Consider the following 13,417-nt stretch of genomic DNA (forward strand, 5'->3'; position numbering starts at 1 on the left):
GTCCACAGGAGAGTGTCAGCCATGGAGGGTGGGCCTTCTCTCCTCAGCTAAATATTTCTAGAGACTCAAACCGGCTCACCTCTTGTATGATCCATGAAGTGGTCCTTCAAAATTAACCAGCACAGCATCCTGTGTGTTCTGTTTGTCTTCTGGTCTCCGAGCTTGCTTTTCTATTGTGCGTGAAGAACAGCCATGGCCATCATTAAAAAGCAAATTAAATTGTATTGTTCTCCAGTTTAAGATCCTCCAGTGGCTTCTAACTGTGCTTCTAATTAAATCCATGCTAATTACTGGGTCTTATAAGCCTTAGATCACAGGGTAGGAGACTGAGCCAAATCTCACCTGGTATCGTAAGTGGGGTTTACTGCAGTATAACTACCCCCATTCATTTACATATTGTCTATGGCAAGGTTTACTTCTAAGATGGCAGAACTGAGTCATTTCATGAAGACCAAAGGACTTACAGAATCTAACTATGGCCTGGCTCTGTGAGGAGGGGCCTATTAGCCCACTCCAGATGGCGTGACCCTGCCTCCCTGGGTGACTTCAGCTCCCCCTTCCCCCACCCCTTGCGCTCTCTCTGCTGCCACCAGAGCCTTCCCTTTCCTTGACCTCCCACCTTTGCTTCCACTGTAGAGCTTCAATGTGCAATAGTTAGGCTCTGCCTGGAATGTTCTCCACGTTACTCCCTGGCTTCATCCCAGCCAGGATGAAACGTCCCCTGGTTCATGTCACTGTTTGTCACTCAGCTAATGGATTGTTTCCATCAACATCCAAGTTCTGTAGAATCAAGGCTTTGGGTGTGTATGCATGTTGGGTGTATGTGTTTGTGTGTGTGTGTGCTTCTGTATGTGTATACACATATATGTATGTAGAGACCAGATTTTTGGGCGTCTCCCTCAACTAATTGCTGTCTCTGTTTTATTTTTTTCTCACTGAGCCTGGAGTTCACTGACTGGGTTAGTCTGGCTGTTCCAGTGAGCTACCTGTTATTTTTAAAAAACGATGAGAGAGAGGCTACAAACGGTCCCCGGGCGGGCTGGCGGAGGGAGCCCGCCATGAGGGCGGCTACAGGAGGGCACGCTTCCTTGGCCCACGGTGGCGGCAGGTAACAGACACGTAAACACAGGAAATAGCCATAAGTATTTATTAAGGAAGGGGGAGAAAGAAAGACAGAGAAAAGAGATAAAAGGAGAGAGGAGCGATAAAAGAAGAGAGAGACAGAGAAAACGCGTGCGCACGCCAAGGAAGCAGAAAGAGAGAGAGGGTCCCAAGATGGCGATGGGCGGGTCAGAGGTTATGGGAGTGGGCGTGGCTAGGGCAGGGACCCAAGAATATCACTACCTATTTCGGCTTCCCCACTGGTAATACAGGCAACCGCCACCACATTTGCCTTTTTACATCAGTGCTGGGGACTTGAACTTAGGTCCTCACGTTTGGGTAGCAAACTCTTTCCTGACTGAGCCATCTACCCAAGTCTCAGAGTCAAGGACCTTAAATGATTAGTCCTTTGTTTAATCCATAATAGTACAGGCAATCATAGGTGCTCTGCAGATACTTTTTGGGTAAGTTTATCTTAGTAACCAGCTCAGTGCCAGGCATACAGGATGGACTCATGAATTTTGGTCCCCAGGTTCTACCTGAGAACTGAGCTGGAAGGCAAGCATTTTTGGCCACAGCTTATATCAAAGGCACTGAGAGCCAGTGAACCCCTGAGGTGAGATTGTAGGCTCTGGGGCCCAGCATCTCTAGTTCTGGACTTCAAAATGGAAGCTATGCTCCTTCCCTCCATTTTCCTTCTGCTTTGTGAGACCCTGGAACTCACATGGAAAGAGATGACACTGTAAATTACATGCTGTTCTCTAACACAGTACACACAAACACACACACACACACACACCCAGACCCATGTGCACACACATATATACACACATACACACGTTCATGTGCACACACATACACACATACACACACACTCATGTGCACCCACACACATGCACACATGCTGGCTCATATGATCACATACACACTTGCACAAGCACACAATACATACATACACCTTAAGTATAATTTAAGGACTTTTTTTGAAGATGAGAAAAACTTAGATATGGGCTCAGTATTACGTAGTATCAAGGATTTAGTAACTCTTGCTGATGACAATGGCTTTGAGGTGATCCAAGTCCCCATTTTCCTTGGAGAAGTGTATTGAAATACAAAGGGTTGCAATGGTATGGTGGCCGAGGTTTGTATTAAAGAGACTTAGCCACAGCAATGGTAGAGAAACGACCACGTGATTCCCATTTTGCTGAAAGGAGGAGGAAGACAGTGCTTTTGCAGATTCTGCAGGTACGATCAGGGTTGGCACCACGTCAGCCGTCTCAGAGATGGTCTCGTTCTGCCGTTCTCAGAACCGCTGTTCTCTAGACCTTACAGGAACATTTAGGGACCGAGAAAACTTACATCCGTGCCCTCCTGGCGTCCTTGACCACTCATGGAGAATCTAATGTGTTTAGGGCATACAGCCATCAGACCTGAGGCTAAGGATGAATCGGGGTGAGAGGACACCCAACATTCTACTAAAGAACTACAGGGGGACCCCAGGACCTGTGGAGGATCCAGAACACACCAAGACACCCCGAGTCTTCCTCCGCGATGGCTCTTCCCATCTCCCCTTCTTGCTTCCATCTCTGCCCTCTGGCCAGGAAGTCCGGGAACCAGAGAGTGTCACAGGTAGGCGGGGACCGAGAGATAGAGAGAGCGCTCCAGACAGACTCGCCGATCTGTGTACTTGAAGTCAGATTTTCACTTTTGTCTTTCCCATCCTTCATCTTCACTGTGTTCAGTGAAGCTAAGAACATAAACAGGCAGATGGTCGGAGTGGGCGAGAGTCCGAGTGGAGTGCTGTGAGCGCCCACCTCCTCCTCCTCAGTTTGTGCTAGCGACATCCCAGCTTCCTGGAGAGCCTGAAGGCACCTTTCTGGCACCAGTGCCAAAATGTGTGAAGGTCTCCGAATCTGTAAACCTTTGCCTGAGCGGCCTTCTGGTAAGAGTCTCGGACGGGAAAGATCTTGGTGACTGGTAGCCAGCAACCACTCCTGACGGCTGAAGGGAGAGAGAGCCCTGCGTGCTGGTACCGGGAACCCTCATGAGCCGAGGATTTTCTTGTTCTCAGCACCACTCCGCTCTGTTGGTGCTTCCGGCATGCTAGGGAATGAGAATGGGTCAGGTGACAGACATTCAGCCCCTCCTCCTTTGCAGAGTTTATTGTGTGTAAAGCACATTGCATACAACTTGTCACAGACCTGGGGTGGGGGTGGGGTCCTTTCTGCCTGCCTTGGGAATCAACAGCTGGCCGTATGCTGTATGTTACAGGCTGTGTTTGTCGATCTCTGCTTAATGCTTTCGATAATCTGCTACTGTTTTGTTTACTTAAGACAGGGTCTCACTACATAGCTCTGGCTGGCCTGGAACTTGCTGTATACACCAGGCTGGTCTTGAACTCACAGAAATTACCTGCCTCTGCCTCTAGGATGCTGGGATGAAAGGTGGGCACCACCACACCCAGCCTCAATCTTTTAAAAAGTGTCATGTGTGTTGGGAGGAGGCATTGGAGAATATTTGTTAAAGATGTGTTACATGTTTTTATGCTGTGGGACATTTATTTTAATGATGCAAAGATGTGTTGCATTCTTTTATGTTGCATTTATTTAACTCTGTGAAGCTGCGTTACTTTACCTGTCTAAAACACCTGATGGCCAGTCAATATAGCTGAACAGTCAATAGCGAGGCAGGAGAATGGCTAGGTGGAACTGGCAGGCAGAGAGAATAAATAGGAGGAGAAATCTGGGAGGAAAAGATCTAGGAGCCAGAGAAGGAGGACTCCAGGGGCTAGTCACTCAGCCTTAAAGCCAGACATGGAAAAAGAAGAAAGAAAGGATATACAGAAATAGAGAAATGTAAAAGCCCAGAGGCAAAGGGCAGACAGGATAATTTAAGAAAAGCTGGCTAGAAACAAGCCAAGCTAAGGTTTGGTATTCATAATAAAGAATAAGACTCCATGTGATTTATTTGGGAGCTGGTTGGGACCCCCCAAAGAGCGAGCCAAAGAGTAAAACAGCAACCGACAACAGAGGGGAGGGCATGTGTGGAGGTCAGAGGACAACCTTGCAGAGTAGGTTCTTTCCTTGTGCATTTCCAGGGGTTCCAGAGGTCGAACCCAGATTATCAGGGTTGCCTGGCAGGTGCCCTTTCCTGCTGATCCATCTTTCTGGCCCATTTCTGGCACTCTTCTGGCAAATGGTCTTTTCTAGATAGGTGAAATGGTGTGCCATAAATCACACCCTTACTAGGCAGTTGGTACTGAGTTCACACCTGGAAGCTGGTCACTAGTTCTGTCCCCAGCTAACCACTGTGCACTGCAGGTTTCCCTATGTAATGTGCACACAGACAAACAACCAATGATATGAACAAGTTCAGAGTAATTATAGATATTACAATAATATATATAATTTTTCTCCTAACAAGATGGCAACCTTTTTAGGCAGAAAGGAGGGAGAGAGAGGGGAAGAGGTGTCTTTGGACAGTGAGGGATTGAGTGGATAGTGGAATTGATTCTCTCCCTGTTCCCTCACCAGGTAAAATCTGGTGACGTTTGGAGACAGTTCTGCCTAAGCAGCCTGATGTGAGTGAGTACTGCCGGCATCTCAAAGGGGAGGAGCTAAAGATGCCATTAATCTTTATGTCACAGGCAGGGACAGCACCCTGGAAGGCAGGGATTTACCCAGCTCCAAATGTCTGCAAGGACAATCTGTGACACCCTGCCTGGCAAATGGTGAACACAGTACTGTTGTTTAAGATGCTTTTTTCTTAGTGAACTGGAAATCAGCTGCCCAGAGCCTCTACCCTATAGCCACTCCTCAGAGATGAGCATCTGAGTCTGCACCTTCTGGAAGCCTTTCTGATGTACACAGACCTTTAAAACAAATTCTGCTCCATCTGGCTTATTCTGCTTTCTCTTCTACTTTCCTAGTCAGCCCTTCCCAGGAAATGCTAATGTCTGCCTGGGATGACAGATTTAGGCCAAAACCATGTCTCATAAAAAGCTACGAGAAACACTTGAAAGTTAAAAAGAAAAAGTGTGAATTTTACATGTCTTCCTAGACGGGATTTAAACCATGCATTTTTTTGGGCCCTTTAATGGTGTGCCAACCTTCTATCCAGCTACCAAACCTCCCTATTCTGTTTTCTTGACTTTAGGCTTTTATTTTACTAAGTTTTTGAGCCCAATCTCACATAGCCCAGGCCAACCTCAAACTCAGTATGTACCAGAGGTTGCTCTTGAATTCCTGACTCTTCTGCCTCTCCTTCCCGAGTGCTAGACTGTAGGCAAGGGTCACCGTGCCCATGATGCCCATGGCCCAGTGGGTTTCTATTTCTTTTAGCTCTCTGTAGGGCACCCTTTTGTTTATTTTGTAATTTCTTTTTCATTACATTTATTTACACAGATAGAGAGAGGGAGAGGAAAAAGGAGGGAGGGAGAGAGAGAGAAAGAGAGAGAGAGGTGCTTTTGTGCATATTGAGGTCAAGAACAGCTTTGAGGACTGTGACCTGGTCTCTCCTTCTACTGTATGTATCCTGGGGAATCAAACTCAGGTTGTCAGGCTTGGCAGCAAATGCCTTTACCTACTGAGCCTTCTTACCAGCCCTTATTTTATGGCATTTTAAAAAAGTTTAATAGGTTTATTCACATTATTTGATGTCTGTGCACCATGTACACGCAGTGCTCACAGAAGTCAGAAGAGGGCTTCAGGTCCCCGGAACTGGAATTGCAGGCAATTGTGAGCCACTGTGCCGGTGCTGGGAATCGAACCCTGGTCCTCTGGGAAAGTAGCCAGTGCTCTTAAGCACTGAGCCATCTCTCCAGCCTGCTGATATTCTTCATGACTCATTTTATTGACCAGAAACTTGGGGCACAGAGAGGTTGAAGAGAGTCCCCGTCATTAGGAAGGCAGCCTACGTGCTGTTCTCGCCCTATAAAATCTCATTTTGTACAGCCAATGGTCAACTTCCTTCAATTCTCCTCCAGTTGCTATGCTCTCCCTGAAAGGATGGAGCTTGTGCTGGAGCACGAAGGGTGCAAGCCCTGGGGAGCATGCCCATGGAGGAGGTAAAGGGACAAGGAGGTGAGTAGGTGTGTGGACTGTCCCAAATGCCTGCTTTGCAAAGGATGCTTCCTACCCCAAGAATGTGGCATCACACTGGACCCCCGGGCTGTGTCTGTCACAGTTAGGAAACACTGCTCTGGGGAACATAGTGGTCCTAACTTATCTTCAGTTTAACTTTTCCTCTGGGTTCAGCTGCCCACAGTTCACTGCAGTCCAAAAACCTTACATGGCAAATTCTAAAAGTAAACAGTTTCAGTTAGGTTTATAGTGGCCTGCTGACTTGAGTGACCTAATGAATCTCAGATCACCCTGCCCCATCCTGCCTGGGAGGGAGTCACCCCTTTGTTTATGTCCTCAAGGACTGTGCTCCCTGCGCGCGTTAGTCATCAGTCACCCTGCTTATCAGATCAATGCCCATCGTATGGCTGTGCTTGCGTTCAAGTGACCCCCCGAGGAAGCTTGGTGCTGTGTCAGGGGCCTGCGCCACTCGCTGCACACGGCCTCATAACGTAGGCACTGTGTCAGCTCGTACCGTCCTGATGGGAGAGTACAGCAAGGAGATCTTTAGAGAGAGAAGGAGACCCCAGCCCCCCAGCTCTGGGCACAGTGCATGCCTACAGTGGTTTTTCCTGGTTCTTATGGTTGCAAATCTCTGTCTATTTATGTACACACACACACACACACACACACACACACACCCCACAGCTTACAACTCAAAGTGAAGGGAAATGGATTATTCTGGGGCCAAATTTGAATGACTGTGGCCATGGGTCACCCCGGGTTCCACATCCCTGACGTGGAAGCATTTTCAGGGAGGGGGAGGGAAATGGGAGGCGGTGGTGGGGAAGAGATAGAAATCTTTAATAAATAAATATATAAATTAAAAAAAAAACAAAATAAAGGAAGTCATAAATATATTGGTACCCACCCATCAGGGAGATGGTTACAGCAAAATGGGGGTATCTTTCTTAGAGACTCAGACGCTATCTGATGATTTAACTTTTAATAATAGAGTCCCAAATGTTTTTGTTTATTAAGATGTTAGTTCGTCCACAGAGGCGGGCGAGTGATGACTGTTCAAGGGACTGAAGCTAGTGCCCCAGAAAGAACCAGCACATTCTAACCTTTCCACATGACCAGTTCTAACCAGTTCTTGTAGATGCAGCTTCTTTCCAGGAATGATTAACTATAAGGAAAAAGAGAAAAGGCACCATTCGGTTTGTGTAAAGGACACTGACATGGAATTGCCCTTCAGGAATGAGGTTTTTTTGACCCAACCAGTGTCCTCTGGACACGACAGGACTTTTGTACTTGTGAACTCACAGCCGCTGTCCATGCCTGTACCAGACCGGTATTAGATCAAGCCAGGCAGCATGGAGCATGGAGGGGCTCATGATCCCCCACCCCTAACTGAAGAACCACAGACAGTTGATAGCTTCTAAGAGGGGGAGACCCAGTTTCCTTTAAGGGTGTGGTCCCTGGTAGGTCAGTCACATTCCTGGGGATGGCCCCGTGAACATTTGGGCAGCACAAACTGGACTTGATAGGATCTGGAAAACAAGAATACAAAATTCTGGGTGTGGGTGTGAGTGGGAAGGGGGAGTAGGAGGTGGCTATGATCAACAAATGTGGTATGTATGTATGATGTTCAAGGAATAAAGATATTATTTTTTTAAAAGTGTTTTATTAGGAGGAAGGACTCAAGGGCATGATTGGACTTTGGACTGAGAGAGGATTAGAAATAAACGACGACATTAAAGACAATACAACACGGCCTTAAAGGGAAGGAGAGACTTACCTTAAAACCTGGAAAAGAGCAAGAATAAGAGAGACAGGAAAAGAGAAAGCCACAGAGAGATAAAGGGAGAGAGAGAGAGAGAGAGAGAGAGAGAGAGAGAGAGAGAGAGAGAATATGAATTGCAGGGTGTGTGACCTGATTTCTTATGACTGTGTTTTCTGGCCTCTTAAGAGCAACCTAAAGAGGATGGCCTAACATTCCTGTGTCTAGAAAATAAATGGAACTCTGTCATAGGTATCTGTGATGTACATAGAAAAATAATCCCTAGTTATATGTAAGGTTGGCTACTATAGGCAGTTTCAAATATTCGCCGGGGAGGGGTGTCTCTGAATATCCCCATTGGGAGCCTGGAGAGATGGCTGTGTTTGTCCCCCAAGTCCTTACTTATATCATCAGTTTTGATAGCTAGCGGGAGCTATTTACAGAAAGATCACAGCGGGAGGCCTTTTGGAGGTCTGAACCTGAGAAGCGCTAATTGCCAACATCTGCCCTGTGGGAATTAAGGGACAGCAGTGTGGGGTTAATGGCCAGATGTTTAGGAGGCAGGAGAGCTATGCGCATAACCTGCTGTTGGAAGGGTCAGGCTCAGGGGTTTCAGAGATTAAACTGAAGGTGACAGAGCTGTGGGAGGGAAATCCAGGGCACCACAATGGACCAAGGTGACCTTTCTTTTATGAGGGAAGTATAATCAGGCTTGTGGTTAAAAGCCATCAACAGAAAAGATGGATAAAAAAATAAATAAATAAAAGGCCTCCAAACTTTTGTGGAGTCCCAAGAACTGCTCAGAGCTTTTCTTGACCCCAGTGATTGCTCTGAGTAGAGAGGACTGTCAGGGAGGCATCTTACGGAGAGTCTTTGCCAAGTCTCCTGTATTCCAGACATCTCACTGCCCTGGGTTATCTTGTGTAACAGAGCTCTTTCCTGTATGTGTACACTTGTGTATATATATCTGTGTGTATTGTGTATGTGTATATGTATGCATGTCTGTGTATGTGTGTGTTGCACAAATATATTGCCTGACCTAACAGCAAAGGGGAGAATACATTAAACCCGACTTTCATTATTCTTGGCAGCAGAGTTCACAGTCAAATCAGGGATGCTTCTAATATGCCAGGTGGTTAGATAGCTCATCTGTTGGAGGCTCTTGCTGCCAAGCCTGCTGACCTGAGTTCAACCCCTCAGCCCCACACGGTAGAAAGAGAGAAGTGACTCCTGCCTATTGTCCTGACCCATGCCCACTCCCACAAACAAATGCAAACAAAATAAACAAAATGAAATATTACTTTCAAAGTACAAGAGACCTGGCTCCTGGTTAAGACTGAACTCGGGTCTTTGGTTTGGTGGCAGACAGATTTACCCACAGAGCTATCTTGTTAGCCTCTATGTATTTTTTTTTTCTAAATCTTGTATTTTCTAGTTTTCATCTCTGAAAGTCTTACTTGGTTCTTTCAATGCCCTTTTGGGCATCAGCAGTGGTTATGTAAGAAGTGTTCTGACGTCACTCTGCTCACCTCTAACATCTGTCAGTCGTATTATTGACTTATTCCCCATTGATATGTACTATTCATGCTTCTTTTCATGGTCAGTATTTATTATTTTTTAATTAATTGGCAGACAGTATGACAACGGCGTGTTTGTTGCTAGACATTTTGTCTCATGAAGGCCGCCAATCTGCACTGAGGGACGCACATTGCAGAGGTTGACAAGTGTCTGTCTGACCTGTACTGGAGTTGACTTTATTTCCTAACGCACCTTGGATGACTTCTCCAGAGTGCCCTCCTGTCCATCTCCGTCTGTTCTTCATTCGACTGCTTCAATGAACTGAGATTTTTCCCCGAGTTTGTTTGTGGGCATGCACCCTCTCAGTGCTGTGTGGGTGCCTTTCAAAGTGTGTGCTGGTGGCCTTCGGGTTGTAAGGACCCCCAAGGGATGAATCTCCTGCCATAGAAGCTGTGAATGGGAGCTCTTTCCTGACCACCTTCAGCACACACCATGCATCCTCACCTGTGGAACTTTGAGCAGCTCTGTGAGGGTGGGAAGGGACTCCTAGAGGACATTCCCAAAAGAGTTCTGATGTGGTACACGCATAATTTCAAAACGAGAGCTCATCGTTTCCCCTTTCTCCAATGTCATCCCTTTCTTTTTAAGTATGAAATATAATAAAAAAATCCTGTTGTAGTTGAAAACTAAATCTCTCTCTCTCTCTCTCTCTCTCTCTCTCTCACACACACACACATATACACACACACATATGAATTATACCAACTAGGAACCCAATTAAGGTTTCTTGACTTCTCTTTTCAATCATGGAGGATCTAGGAACATTACCAGTTTCCCTCTGAAATGAAGAAAACTGGGAGCCTGACATCTTTCCAGTTCTACAGTAGGTGCTATAGAAAGGCTGCCTCCCACCCCACACCCCACCCAGAAACGGAGCTCTTGCCCAGAGTTTGGAATGGCAGTGGCAAGCTCGGCTCCAAGTCCTCTAAATCCCAGCTGCTTTCTTTAGGTTCGCTGCCTCTCAGCTTCCCGACATGGGCATGGAGGAGCAATGCACAGCACACCTTCCGCGCAGTCCGTGAGTCCGTAGACATCCTTCCTAATGATTTCATTAGTTACATTGTTGAAAAGACGTCTTTCCTGCTTTTAAAACAGCTGATTGAAGGTGGATTAAATGTCACTCTTGCTGTCGGGCTGCTATCAGGAAAGGAAGTTGGCGGTGTCATCGGAAGAAAGGAGACTCTGTTAAGAAGGTGCGCGAGGAGAGTGGTGCACGGACTCACATCTCAGACAAGAACTGTCCAGAGAGAATTGTCATTTTCGCGGGACCGACTAATGCCATCTTCAAAGCCTTTGCTATGATCATTGATAAGCTGCAAGAGGACATACGCGGCTCTGTGACCAAAAACACAGCTGCCAGCAGACCCCCAGTTACCTCACTGCTCAGCTCGTGGTCCCTGCTAGTCAGTGTGGCTCTCTCATTGGAAAAGGGGGTTGCTAGATCAAGGAAATAGAAGAGAGAACAGGAACTCAGGTCCAGGTGGCAGGAGATGTGCTCCCCAGCTCAACCGAGTGGGCAATCACTACTGTTGGCATTTCACAATCTATCACTGAGTGTGTCAAACAGATCTGCGTGGTCATGGTGAAGTCCTCCCCGCAAAGGGCATGGCCATCCCGTACCAGCCCAAGCCCTCGAGTTCTCCAGTCATCTTTGCAGGTTGCCAGGCCTATATCATTCACAGACAGTATGCCATTCCCCAGCCAGACTTGACCAAGCTGCACCAGCTGTCAATGCAACAGTCTCGTTTTCCCATGACCCATGGCAACACCGGATTCAGTGGCCTCGGATCCAGCTCTCCAGAGGTGAAAGGCTATTGGGCAGGATGGAATACATCTGCTCACACTCCTTCTCATGAATTCACCATTCCAAATGATTTGGTTGGCTGCATAACTGGGTGTCAGGGCACACAAATCAATGAGATTCATCAGATGTCTGGGACGCAGATCAAAATCTCAAACCCATTGGAAGGACCTACTGATAGGCAGGTCACCATCACTGGGTCTGCTGCCAGCATCAACCTGGCTCAGTATCTAATCAATGTCAGGCTTTCCTCGGAGACAGGTGGCATGGGGAGCAGCTAGAACAGTGCAGAGTCACCCATAATCCCTTTCTGCTGTTCACCACCACCCGTGATCCGTCTGTGTAGTTTCTGAACAGTCAGCGGTTTCAGTTTATAAATTTTCAGTTTCTACACACTTTATCATTCACTCATGATTTTTTAATTGAAAGTGTTTTAATTCTTTCTCTGTTCAGCAGTTACGCTGAGATATCCATATTTAGTTTTATAAGCTTCTCCCCCCTTTTCCTTTTTTTGGGCTTTTTTTTGGCTCATGAATTTTTGTTTGTCATGGAAATGTAAAAGTGGAATATTAATACATTTCAGTTTAGTTATGTAATGTCAGGAATTTTAAAAAAAATTAACAGATGAAAAAAAATAGCCAAGCATAGGACAGCTTGTGTAAATAACCTTCCCAGCTCCACTAATTCCTCTACAGAAACAGCAAACCTTTCTTCACAGTGATCGCCATAGCTGTGAGTAGATTGTCCCAGAGAGGCCTTCAGTGGGAAAATCTGGTATTTATAGTCAGCAAATAGCCCTTTGCCAACAGGGCATCTTTCTTAAAAACTCCACAAAAATAGTTCTAGTGACAATATAGAGACATAATCTGTGAAGTCCTGAAGACCACATGACTCAGTTAGGCAGATCTCTACGGAGGTGTTTGTCTAAAATACTCCATAAAAGGAGCCTCATTGTGGCAGTCTGGGGGAAAGGGAGCCTTGGTTCTCGAGGGGCAAGCAGAAGATAATACAATAAAGAGTAAAAGAAGTGACATCGAATTGCTAGTGGGGTTACTGAGGACAGGAGAAGGAAGCGTGACAATGGTTAGTGTGGACTGGCAAGTTGGCATCGTCTGAAAACAAAAGTATCACTAAATATGAAGCTAGGAGTTTTCAAAAACGATGAAGACAGGTCCATTACCCAGTGGAGGCCTTCCTAGACTATGTAGTGAGTTCAAGGCTAGCCTGAGCAATTTACTGAGATTTGGAAAAAAGAGGGCTGGACTTACAGTTCAGTTGTAGAGTGCTTGCCTAACATGCACAAACTCCTTAAGGTTCAAGCCCCAGAAACACATACACACACACAGACAAACACACACACACACACACAAACACACATACACACACACTCACACGCATACCCCTGTGTGGTCGCCCATGCCTGTATAATCTCAAGTGCTGTGGACTATTCACTTGAATACCTCCATCCATGTAACACTACCTTTGCTAATAAACTGTCTGCTGCCTAGCCTCTTCAATTTTTATACCCGGAAACCATCTAGGGCTTCTACCTGAGAGCTGAACAATCTGTCTCTGTACCTTGAGGTGAGACATTCGGGAGAAGCAGCCGAGCTACCTGTCAGAACCCACCCACTTCAACGTGTTCCCCTTTCCAGGGGAGTTGACAGTCCCCCAGTGGAACATAGCTACGTTCATCTCAGACCTGTGCTGTAATTAGTGGATTTCTTAATTACAGAGTGCACGAATTGCTTCGTGCAGGGGAGGACGGGGAGGAAAACGCTGCTGCCCGTGGAGACCGGGGGGGGGGGGCACAGTCTCGCAGCTGGTTTGAACTTCAGGTAGTCTGCAGGCAGCTCTGATCTGATGGTTTCTCCTGGAGTGGAGGTCTCTCAAAGACGACCCTTTACATCTCAGTTAAAACACAGCTCCTTCTGCTTCTGCCCACGACGACTTAATGACAAGGCAGGGTTATTATGTGTTATTTGCTGGGGATCTGAGGGCTCTGCATATCTGCTTAAGCTGGGTGTGATAGTGTAAGTCAGGGGTGTGTGCATGCATGTGCATGTGCGTGTGTGTGTGTGTGTGTGTGTGTGT

General features: G+C 46.6%; 1 pseudogene; it reads left to right on the plus strand.

The window, feature by feature from the left end:
- The first annotated feature begins 2,543 nt into the window (after positions 1-2,543).
- Positions 2,544-11,920, plus strand: LOC126508046 (poly(rC)-binding protein 2-like; annotated as a pseudogene).
- Positions 11,921-13,417: the final 1,497 nt, after the last annotated feature.

The sequence above is a fragment of the Alexandromys fortis genome, unplaced genomic scaffold (genome assembly GCF_014885135.2).
Source record: "Alexandromys fortis isolate MF-2015 unplaced genomic scaffold, M_Fortis_MF-2015_v1.1 scaffold_81, whole genome shotgun sequence".
NCBI classification, from domain to species: domain Eukaryota; kingdom Metazoa; phylum Chordata; class Mammalia; order Rodentia; family Cricetidae; genus Alexandromys; species Alexandromys fortis.